Source organism: Austrofundulus limnaeus, unplaced genomic scaffold, assembly GCF_001266775.1.
Source record: "Austrofundulus limnaeus strain Quisiro unplaced genomic scaffold, Austrofundulus_limnaeus-1.0 Scaffold119, whole genome shotgun sequence".
In the NCBI taxonomy this organism is placed as follows: Eukaryota; Metazoa; Chordata; class Actinopteri; order Cyprinodontiformes; family Rivulidae; genus Austrofundulus; species Austrofundulus limnaeus.
This window is the reverse complement of record NW_013952521.1, coordinates 909134-920963: the sequence shown is the minus strand read 5'-3', so window position 1 is coordinate 920963 and position 11830 is coordinate 909134. Positions and strand designations below refer to the sequence as shown.

General features: G+C 38.4%; 1 protein-coding gene across 1 annotated transcript in view; it reads left to right on the top strand.

Moving 5' to 3' along the window:
- The window catches only part of LOC106521998 (KAT8 regulatory NSL complex subunit 1), a gene marked incomplete at its 5' end in the record, with an annotated part of 38278 nt that overhangs the window by 6125 nt on the left and 20323 nt on the right, over positions 1-11830 (top strand).

Sequence of the window (11830 nt, the reverse complement as noted above, 5' to 3'; positions counted from 1 at the left end):
GACTTGCGCCACCAACTGTTTTTGGATGATAAACATTTGTATCAGGTCAACAAAACATGGACATAGTAACAATATTTTTTATACTACATTTATCAATTTTAAATATACTAACCTCACTCCTTTGTAACAGCTAAGGCAAAAATGTCATTAATTCAGAAAATCTTTTCAGGACCCCACCTTGATGTTTCGGGGCCCCAACTTTAGGAAACACTGGAACAGTTATAGGACCTTCAAGTGTACTTTGTGTACAATCTAACATAAAATAGACTTTTATGAAYAATAACAGGCGGTGTTGTTTCAAAGTTTTTGCTCCAGTAGTTTTCCATGAATGCGGTACTGAAATGCGGGTCCACACTCAATGTAAACAACAAGCCTGAGTCATACCWTAGTSCCTTTTGTTGACTGAAGKTGAMCATAAAACRTAGAATCGTAGATAGAAATGTAGGAATTAAACAAGAGAACCTGTAAGACGACTCAAAAATAAAAGTCTGGGATCGGGCAGGAAGGTGGAGCTCAGCCTTCAGTCAGGCACAGCTTCTGCTGGGCGGTAAAGTTAAGATTTTATGTTTGGTCACTTTAGCTGTTTCTGTAGGCACAAATTTTCATGTTGAGACAGAAACCATAGGTTTGAATTTTGTTTTCTTTAATTGATTTTGCTAATTTTTTAATTTGTGGTTTTAACTAGACTTTAAATGCTCAAATGTTTGATTTACATTTTGTTTCAGTGATTCTGGAAGTGGGATTTATTTAAATGTTTTTAAATTAAAAGTCTGGTGATTTAATAAGCTCACATGAGARTTAAATAACCCTCATTACTCATGTCTTCCATGGTACTGGTCCCAGAGAAAGTCCCTACACTTCCAGAAGTCTCCTGTAGGCGTAGCAGGTGCTAATGGCAATCAGAACCTCCTGCCCGGTCGTGGTTGGGTCAAACTCCAGGGAGGGGTAGAGATGCAATCACCCAGAGAGCGAGTGGGTGGAGTCTTTAAAAAAAAGAGCTGTCGTCATGCAGCTCTTCCTCCTGAGTCCACAGAACCCAGCACTGTTTTCACTTTGAACCGAAACCCAGAGCATTCAGTGTGTTTGGGTTGTTTTATCCCAGCAGGTGTGAATTTTAGTTTTCAACCTGCTTCCTGTTGTGGCGTCAGCAGCGCTGCGGATCCATCACAGTCTCTTCCGTCAGCTTTCAGGTGGTTCTGCAGCCTTAATGGACTTACTGGGCCGTGCAGGGCCGGGTAGATTATTAACAGTGACTCTGAACACAGATTTCTTTATTATCCTGTTCTGTGTCGACAGCGAACCCTTGACCTAAAATTCATCGTGTCCTAACAGGAAGTTTGTACTTTATTTATGCCAAACCACAGAAAGAATACAGTTGTCCCRCAGCGGGTCATCTCTGAAGAATCTGGGTGTTTATAAATATTTTTGTTGAGGCTAGGAGAAATTAAATTAAATTTTAGTATTCCTGTAAATGTTAAGTTTGTAGGAAAAGGTTACCTTTTTAAAAATTTACCAAAACAAATGTTCTTTTGTACATGGAAGGACGTTTTCTCCTTTCTCTCCTTGACTAGTTTAGTCATGACCACAACAAGGCAGTAAACAACCTTCCAACAAACAAATCAACAAGTAAAACAATATATATATTTTTATAAATTACAGTTTAGAAGTTTGTGGTTRAATAAGAAAAACTTCAGTTTGGATCTGATTTTAAACCCTAAAGATGTCCATAACTATCTCTTAAGAAAATTATATTATTGGTTGTTTTAAAAGGAAAATTTAAAAAGATTAATAATGTGCTGTGTCACCAGATATACTTTTGATGTCAGTTGTTGTAAAAAGGCATAAAACTTCTTTGCTCTGGTGTGTTATCGGCATCGGCAAAAGACAAATATTAATCATCAGTCATATTTGGTTGGTTTTAGGTGGAGAAATCTGTCAAGTAGGTGGAATTTGAGCAGTTATTGTAATATATCACCTGAATTTGTCTGTTTAATTCAATCGTTCCTTCAGCTTCTGACAAATAAAAGAAGCTTTATCTAACAAAGTAACAGACCTGTCCTGAGAAGCTCAGAACACTTTTTAACATTGTGTCCTTCATCCGAGGGATGCGAAGGTTTGAATAAAGACCAGTGTCTTTTTGTGGAGAGCACTTAAGAGGTCCCGTTTTATATCTTATTGTTTTATTCTCTTGTAACAGTTACAGCTGAATATGGCGTTAGCAGTTCAGGTAAATTCTTAATTGGTTTCTAGATGTCATCTCTAGACACCCAAGACACAAGCCTGAATTTAGTTTGTAGCATTTTTATTTTATAAACTCACATAAAGCAAATGGCAGAAACTTGCCTTTTAAATGGGAGTTAGTTATTAAAAATGCAGATTTTTGTCCAGTAAATGTGACCACTAATTCACCATTTTAACAAATTTTAGAAGCTGGTCTTTTYTTTGTCTGCTGTAATTTAGTCATTTTGAATCACCAGATCCCAACTTAAAGCAGGAACAGGTTTTAACATCACCTTGATTTAAAATAAGCTGTTCCAACTTGAAACCAGCTGCTGACTCAAAATTATGAGAACACAAATTCTGCGAACAGCAAGTTGTTTCKTGGCGTGTCTTGATTTTGTTTGTAAGTTCTGATAACCGTACCTCTGCCCACAGTGACAATAATGACGACTCGGACTGATTTAAGGGCATTTTTTGCAGCACAGAGTGTTTTAAACCTTATAATTGAAGCAACAGGCCTGAAACTTKCTAGCTTCGTTCATCAACTAGAGACCATTACCACAATGTTTTTAGTGCCCATTTGGTTGTACCAACCCTGACCCCTCAATTCTTCAGGACTCTGGTCCCAAACATTTTAATTCTCAACCCTTAAAATGAATATTTGGACGTCATGTATGTAAATACAAAACTACTCATTAGACATGGGCATGATGATGATGTAAATAGGTTTAATATTATGTTGTTTTTGTTATTTTAAAGCTTTTATCTGGAGATTATACCRAAACTTGGTGTATTGTGACCCGTGTTGAGGTTCTGACCTGACGGCTGCTTTTCATGTAAACAAAGTGCCTTAGACATGCATATCATTCAAAAACAAAAAGTCAAAGAAAGCATCTTTATATTTAAAAAAAACTTAACACGATTTTACCCATTTTGTCCCATAACCGTCATATTTTCTTTTGGACTTGGCTCAGTCATTGTGAAACGGGAAGTGACATCAAAGGGATACTGTTCAAGAAAAGGAACTCCCTGGTCTTTTATCCACCTTATTTTTCACRGAGATACGGACAGTCAGTTGTTGCTTTTTTGGGTGAGACTTCCTGTCACTGGCTTGCTAACTTTTCACTATATATTTTTTATTTTTAATGTTTTACAGTCCTTGATGTCAAAGTTGTATAGAAAATATGGACAGATTATAGTGACATGTGACCAATCATCGAAATGAGGATTAAGTCAAATTTGGTCAAAATGACCTAATTACATTTTCAGATTTGTGGCTTTTAAAAGCTACATTTTGATACCTGGATCATTCTGATATCATAAGCTTATCCAGAGATATGACTTAATTTGTCTTGTTGGTTACAGTAATACATTACTGTTTGGTCTGAATCCCAATTTTATGTAATTTTGAGTAATTTTAAGCTGTTTTTCCTCAAAATCAGGCTTTTTGTTGCTACTGCATAAAAAAATGCTTCCAAAAATTTATTTTAGGATTATATTTCAGACAGTTCATTCAAATGATACATTGATAAGACTAGAGCTGGGCGATATGATGAAAATTTTATATCACGGTATTTTCAACATTTTCACTGGTTTCATGGTATTTGACGGTATTTTTCTTGTCATCACAGCTCAGCTGATAGTAAAATGTACAAACCCTGCTTATTGACTTTTTTTCTTTTACTGTACCTCTGTCTGTGTCTCTGTTTCCCTCCTCTGTGTCTGTTCTTCTCTGACTGGTGGTTGGAGACAGTAGTCACACATTTTGGTCCAGTCGTGAAGGAGGAGGGTTAAGAAAAGATTATGATCGGGTTTATTGTTTTATGTTATTTATTAAAGCTTTTCAGCAYGACTCACCTTGCACACCAGTCAATTCCAACTYCAYTACRAACTACTTCCTGCGGGCTTTTCACAATAGAACCACGTTAATGGTGCGTTCACACCGAATGCGATTTCAGCGTCAGGAGCAGCAGGTTTACATACAAAGTCTATGGTGGACGCGCTTCAAGCAACGTCGGGAAGTGCTGCGGCGCCTCAAGTGCGATTAGAGCAGCGCGATTTGAACGATCTGAGCGTTCGACGCGCTGAGGCGCAAATCGCTGAAGTTAGAAAATCTGAACTTTTGCAGCTCGACGCGCTGCGTCAACCAATCAGAGAGACTCCACTGTGTGACGTAGTGACATATTTCCCGACAGGACAGTTTACTGAATGATGTCCACTAACCTGAAACAGACGGAGCGGAGCTCTTTAGCTGAAATGAGTGCCTGCAGTCGTGTCCTGATCCTCACCAACGCGTGGCAGCGACTCATCAGACTGGAAAAATAGTCCTGAAAGCGAGCTGTGAGCCTCTACTCTGAATTATCTGGTGAATTAATTATGAATTAATTATCTGATGAATGTGACATGCTCTCTGTAAATAAAGCAAAGCCACTTCCTCGTCCGACATTAAACAGAGCCCGACAGAGGAGGGAGGGGTGGGGAGGCTGTCGCCGTGCAGCGCTTCAAGAGCTGACCTGCGTCTGACAAGTGCACAAGCTTCAAACTTCAGCGTTGGCTGCGATTTTGAAGCTGAAATCGCGTTCGGTGTGAACGCACCATAAGTCTCCATCAGCATAACGTCTCCATATTAACTAACCGCGTTAAATCTAACTGTGCACGTCACTGAAGAGGTCTTTACTACATTCAGCGACGGCGAAAACAGGATGTTTTTTTAAACGTCATTCAATATAATCAGCGGAATCGCCACCCGTTGCTGCAACTAGCTGCTCCAAACATTAGCATGCTAACGCACATAGCAGTGCAGCAAGGAAAAATGTCCCCCAGGAAACAACAGTTCACTGGCGGCTGCGACGAAACATTCGGCTATTTAAACCGGTATGTCCGGTATTCAAAAAATTCATATCATAACAAAAATAAAAACCGGTATTCGGTACAAAACGGTATACTGCCCAGCACTAGATAAGACATTAATTTATCATATGTTGACAGAATTCAGTTTTCGCACATGCTTAAATCTTAAATCTGCCTTTTTCTCCACATTTCACTTTTGGACTTAATCTTTGTTTGATGTGATGGGTCACATGTCTATATTTACATGTTTTTTTAAAAAAAACTTAATATCCGTTAGTTCAGTCTCAAAAATTTATCACTCTTATGTTAAACCTAATAGACAGCAATCTAATCACAACGAGGCAACATTTAATATGTTATGGCACTGAACAGACAACTTATTAGCCTACCTTCCTTAAGATCGCCACTGCTTGACCACAGGAGCACCCAGCTGTCTCAGTGCCAGTTGATGTAACGAGGATCCATGCAGAGTGAMCATCAGATTTGTTTTGGCTTGTTTGGACATCAGCCTTCATGACTACCAGGTCATTGATATTATTGATTCATATCTTGCCAACTTTTCCACTATGGCGGTGCTGATATGCCTCTGTGCTTTTGTGATTGCGCATTGTAGACCCATCCGCACCAAGCGACAACACAACAGTTAACTGTCCTCGTACGTTACATGAGGCCGTTTTTTCATATCCTCACACTGGAGATTAGTTCGTGGGTGTGGTGCTGACTCGCTACCTTGTTCCGCCATTTTTTTTTTTTGGAAATGTTCCCACGACATWGTTCACCAATTTAGTTAAGCTGYTRTTAGTTAGCCCATGGAAGCAATGAAAAAGAAGTGCCACACAAAAAACGGAATTTGGACTCATTTTTACTTCTCCGTTCTAAAATAAGGTGGACTGAAACAATATTATTCGAACTCTGACTCTTCATCTCTAGTGACTCAAAATAATCTGAAGAAACATTCCCTACAGTCTGTGTTTTTAGCGGTTGTAGCAAAGCTCTGTTCATTCCTCTTTGACATCACTTCCTGTCACTTCACATGCGAATATCCGAACTCTTTATCTCAGCGATGTGAATTATTATTTTGCAATWAGTTATCAATGTGATCTTTCCAAAAAGGCGTTCATGTTTATTACAAAAGTTAGATGTCACAGGCACTTTAATACTATAATTGAGTCTTTAGATATAGTAGCTCATCTGTTGTTTTGCTTGGATRGAATTAAAACTGCAGCTTTGGATGCAGAGCACAAAGAGCCTCTGCAGGTCACAGTTGAGCCTTTATTGCCGTATACACCACTAAGTACTGTTAAGCCAATTTTTTCCAACCTAAACACAATTGAAACCTGTGAGCAGCTAGTTAAAACTTGCTCTTCGAGGGAGTGGGAGTGCCRGTGGAATTTGTTTTTAAACTAGATGTAAAGAACTGCTTGATTCAAACCTTTAGGTTTTAAAGTTTTGTGTTATTGTCGTAAAAATTTAGCGGTTAATTTGCTCAAACCGAAGCGGTGGCTGCTTTAAATCTGAATGGTTTTGTGGACGGAGTGAAAGCTGCTGTGTGTTTGTCAGCAGCTGTAAAATCATCCAACAGGTTAGAAACTGGTTCTCAGCTCCCGGCCCTGTGAGCCATTATTAACACGTTTGTCTTCCAGGAAGTAAGGTGTGTGTTTTTGTTAAAGCATCACACATCCAGCGTTTTGTCTGGGTTAACACCAGTCACTACACATAATGTGATATCTTCTCCAGACGGTGGTTTTACGTCAGGCCAGTCGACAGAAGCCTGGAAAAAAACAAAACCTATTTGCTTGTTAGCTGCGTTGTTTACAGCTAATCCCTTTAGCCGTGTCTGATGTCGACGTGGTTTCCCGTATCTCACAAGGTTGGTGTCCGGCCAACAGCTGCTGCAAGCTTATCCTGCGGGGCCTTTTTTATATGTCTTTTTCTACTTAAAGCAGTGTTTCTAGTAAATGTGACATCYGTCATGACCTTTAGCTGGCTGTGGATGCTCCTGAAATCATCACGTTAACGTTCAAATTGCAGAGTAAAACACAGACGTCAGATCAGGCGTGCTATGGAGCACGGGATGTTCTGTGTAAAGAAACGAGTGGGCACAGTTTCTGGTTTCTGAGGCAACAAAAATGCTCATCAGGAAATCTAAGATCTTACATAATGGCCCATGGACAGCACTGTGAAAACGCCAGAGTTTCTGTAATCTGATCAGCAGAACGTCTTCTGTGTTGCAGGTTTTTCTCATGACCGTCCGGGCTATGTAATCTTTACGTTTCTGGTCAGTTAAATGTCTGTTTATGGTTCAGCCTGCAGTCTGAGTCACTCGGCCGTGTTTTTCCTCCTCCTTCGCTTCGTTCGAGCTCCTGTGAAGGTTTCTGTCCCGCTCCACACATCTGGATGTGTTTAGCATGACCCGAGTTCCCCCCAACACAAACCCACAGGCGTTACATAACCCCCTGTCTTTTATGTAATGACTGCTGCAGCTCTCTGCTTCTCTTCCTGACACACACACCCTGTCCTGTCGGCCCTTCTCCTTCAGAAACCTGGTTCTCCAAACTAGTGGTCCAGGTGAACTCCAGGCAGACACGTCAGACTTYACCTGGATCAGTTTTTACTCAGAATAACGTGTTTAGAAAAAGAGAACAAAGAAATCAGGACAACAGCTGCTGGTTTCTTTTGTCCCTGTCAGTGTGTAGCTGTTGAGCAGAATTCAAAGGTTTTTTTTATTTACTTCGGGGGGAAAATAGGCCTTAAAGTGTCTGCAGATGTTAGTTGTGATTTTTCTTTTTTCACCTCGACAGATTTTTGTTAACAAAGGTCAGTCTGGGCTGTGAAAATGTAAACCTGACTGAATAAACCAGGATTAGAATTTGTTGTGTATACTATAGTGATAGGCACAATTTTGCTAATCTAAACTAGCTTCTCATTTAGCAGATTAGCTTTTTCCTAACTTTGGAAACTGCTAATTTTAAGTTTACTATAAAACCTCCTTTTATGCTGCCTTTCCCCCCCCAAATTAAATAAAAAACATCCCTTTTTTCAATTAGTGCTGGACGTGTCGGGCACTGTGTGTTTAGCATGTAGCATCTTTAGTTGCTAAACTTCAACCTAAGTGTCCAAAAAAAAAGATTTACCTATTTAAATGGTGAATACAAAATTATGTCTAAATATGGTAATGAAAGTATTTATTTTATGTTTAACTAACTTCAAACTCTGTTTATAAAAATATAAACCTGATCAAAGAAATGCTTTTATTTTGAAAGGGGTAAACTGGAAGTATCACAAGTTAGACAGAACTGGAAATGTGGTTTGGATTGTCCAATTTTCCGCAGACAGTATATTTAACTGGCTGAGTCCTATATGACAAAAGAATGGGGTTTGTGTCCTTTTGGTCTGCACAGTGTGTAGGATGTGGGCCCATATTTATCAAACTTCTTAGAGTTACTCCTAAGAGTGCTGTTAAGAATGGACTTAAGTGTAAAATTCTTTGCTGAAAGCTGAGCGTAAAAGTCTTATCAAGCATCTCAGTCAGATTTTAAAGGTCAAATGGAGGGGAAAAATGTGTATTTTGCATATTTTGCATTAATATAATGTTTTATTTAAAATTGCCGATGATACTGAATCAGATTTCGCTATGAAACTAAAGATAAAAACCATCCAGCCGTACCAATATTAATCAGTCACACAGAGTGGAGAAACCACTGCTCAGACAGAAAGTTATGAAGAAGAAAAAGAGGAAGAAAGTGTCTCARATTATAATAAGTTCTGACGCTAACGTTAGTATATCTGTTGCTGTAGTTTCTCTGTCATCACATAATGGAAAATAAAAAACCAAAACAAAACAACTGGACTTCTGTTCTGTAGCTGACAACATGTGGAGTTTGATCTAAACTGCAGAAGGTTGGTATGATTATTATGGTATTATGATTTCATGTAGGGATGCACGATAACTTATTTTAAGAACCAATAACTTTATCCTTCTGAAGGCCGATAACTGATAATAACCGATAACATGTCAGGAGATAAGACTAGTCAAAAATGGGTAAGATCATAACATAAATAAACAAAAAAACCAAATGACTCTGTAAATTATACTATTTGAAATAAACTCTTAGCAAACAAACGTATTTCTTAAAATATATCTAACAAGACAATTTTTTTAATAAGGCACGTTAATTTTAAAAAAGACCTTTAACACTGATCTGGATTTAAACAAAAGTCATTCCACCAGTTCAAAACAGATAATGCACTAACACTAGTTAGATTCAAAGTACATTTGTTTTATTATTATTAATGTGATTTAAAACATTTTTCTACCTGAAGCAGTGTTTCTTGTGAATGCATTACGACTGCATCATACAGGAAAACGAGAGTTGGCAGCAGCTCGGCGTGGTAAACTGTGGCTAACAGATAAAATCCTCAGTCTTTAGCGAGGGTGAGCGGCTGCTTGTCGAGCTCCATCATTTCCATTGTTAAATTGCTTGAGATCTGCGTCCTCTCTGGCAATTTTTTTTAGATTTGTCAAAAGCCTCAGCAGTGATTTAATGATTTGATGAGTTCTTGAACACTAGCTTGTTGTTAGCATTTTAGCAGATGGACTTTGTGCTTCGTTCAGGAGGTAACATGTTACATGTTCTCAATTTGGGAGTAGTTCCAACCTTTTTATGTTTGTAATTATAAAGTTTGTGCATAACATACAGGGTGAATTGGTAAAATAATATTAATAATTCTTAAAATGACAGGTTGTTTTTCAGCAYAGAGTATTCTAATTATTGTTCTAGTGAGAAAGTAGTTTTTTCCGACGTTACTTGAACGTTACTCGGGTCGTGCCGGACGGGAAGCAGCTTGACCAAAAAGGATTAAAAAAACATGCATGCTCATCGCAGCGCTGGCAAACAAACATGTACATATATTATCGGTTCTGTTTGTTATGATATTGGGCCGATAACTATCATGCACCCCTAATTTCATGGACCATCTGCGTAGCGCGACCTCAGGAAGCGGAGGCATGTAACAAAACATGACTGTCAGACAGAGTTTGCTTTGAAAAACATCAGCTATATATCAGAATCACATGGAATTGGTATAAATCTGGTTTTTATTTGGGTGAAATGATCTAGAGATTCTCCGGTTGACCGGAGGGAGACCCAGTTTCTGACTGAGCAGTTAAACGGGCTGAAGACGCTGCGCTGCTGGTTCTAAAATATTATAATTCCTCCCTTTTTTCCACCCGCAGCACTCCCAGTGTCATAATGAAGCATATAAACACTAGTGATAGCTGGAAAGATAGTTGTTTTCACTCATTGTTGAATCAGTGTTGTTGAGCGAAGGGTTGGAGGAGGAAAAATATATATTTTTTTCACGTTGACGGGGAACCTTAAGAATGAAACACCAGTTGCGCGTTCAGGTGGTCATAAGATCAGCTCATCAAAGCTGTTCATCTTTTTAATTTAACTGGGAATGGATCATTTCAGCTAAATAACATGCAGAGCTGAGCGCTGTTTCACATGAATTGATGCTACTAGCTTGCTAGCCTGCTAGCTGTCGGTTCTTCCTACTGCAGCCATGTTCGAGGCGCTCAGTGTAGCTTTCTGAGCAATGAACGAGGCAGACCTGATTATGCTCATAATTARTAGTTGTCATAAAAGCATCTCACCACTTTTAGTTTTCGGCGCAGACTTTTGGCTCTTGATGCTGCCAAAACAGTTCCTGTAATGACAGCGGCAGAGTGTGTCCTCACATGGCTGTGTTGTTTATAAGATTAAATATTGTTGGCGTGGCGTCCTCCATCAGATCAAGCCTTTTGGTCACAAAACTAATGGATCTACTCGAACTGTGAGGCACTGAAAAGGCAAAGTCTTGTGACCCGGCTGCTTTTTGAGTCTTGAAATGGTCTGAGCAGAGCTAGGATTCTTTGTTTTCCAGTCTTTCCTCCACATCGCATCAGCACAAATGATCTGCCCTCAAGGATCTTAAAAAAAAAAAAAAAAATTAAAAAGCTAGCAGTTGACCGTGCACCACTTGTGAACCCAAAGGCCACACAATATTCTATTTCAAGWCCACAAAAWAATGTAAAAGTCTTCCTATGAGGAGCGAGAGTCATTCAGCAACTAACACATCTCACAAGCTCCGCCCCCTGCAGGATCTCTGAATGGGATTTAAAATTACGATTTTCATGCAGTTTGTAGAAAATTACATGTTTTGGTCACATTTACAACAATATTTTGACATTTTATTGATATTCATACTACTTACAACATATACTATCAAATTATTCAGTTATTTCACCAACTAAAGTAGCCTTCATTTCACTTTTTAAGCAAAGTGTAGGAGTAAATTTTATGCTGTTCCACAAAGCTGATCCTAGATGACGTTACAAAACCCCCGGCATGGACCAATCCCTGCATCTGTTTTCATATTAAAGAATATTCTCATAAAAATGTCAAGTTAAACTTTGAAAATCCTAAAATAACTTCACTTTCAACACTAAAAATGTTCATACGTCACTAGTGCTGTACCAAACGATTATTTTCTAATCGATTAATCTAACGATTATTTTTTCAATTAATCGATTATTCTAACAACAAATCTATAAGTTATTCTGATGTGAGTGCACTGGATATTTAAAATGTTTTCATCAAATTAACAAGAACAGTTCTTTAATATTGTAATATTTTCTTTAATAGTTTTTTCATGGGCACAGAATATGCACTCTAGAGTCAATTCTTTAACAAAAAAAGCTTAAAAGATTTAACATCAA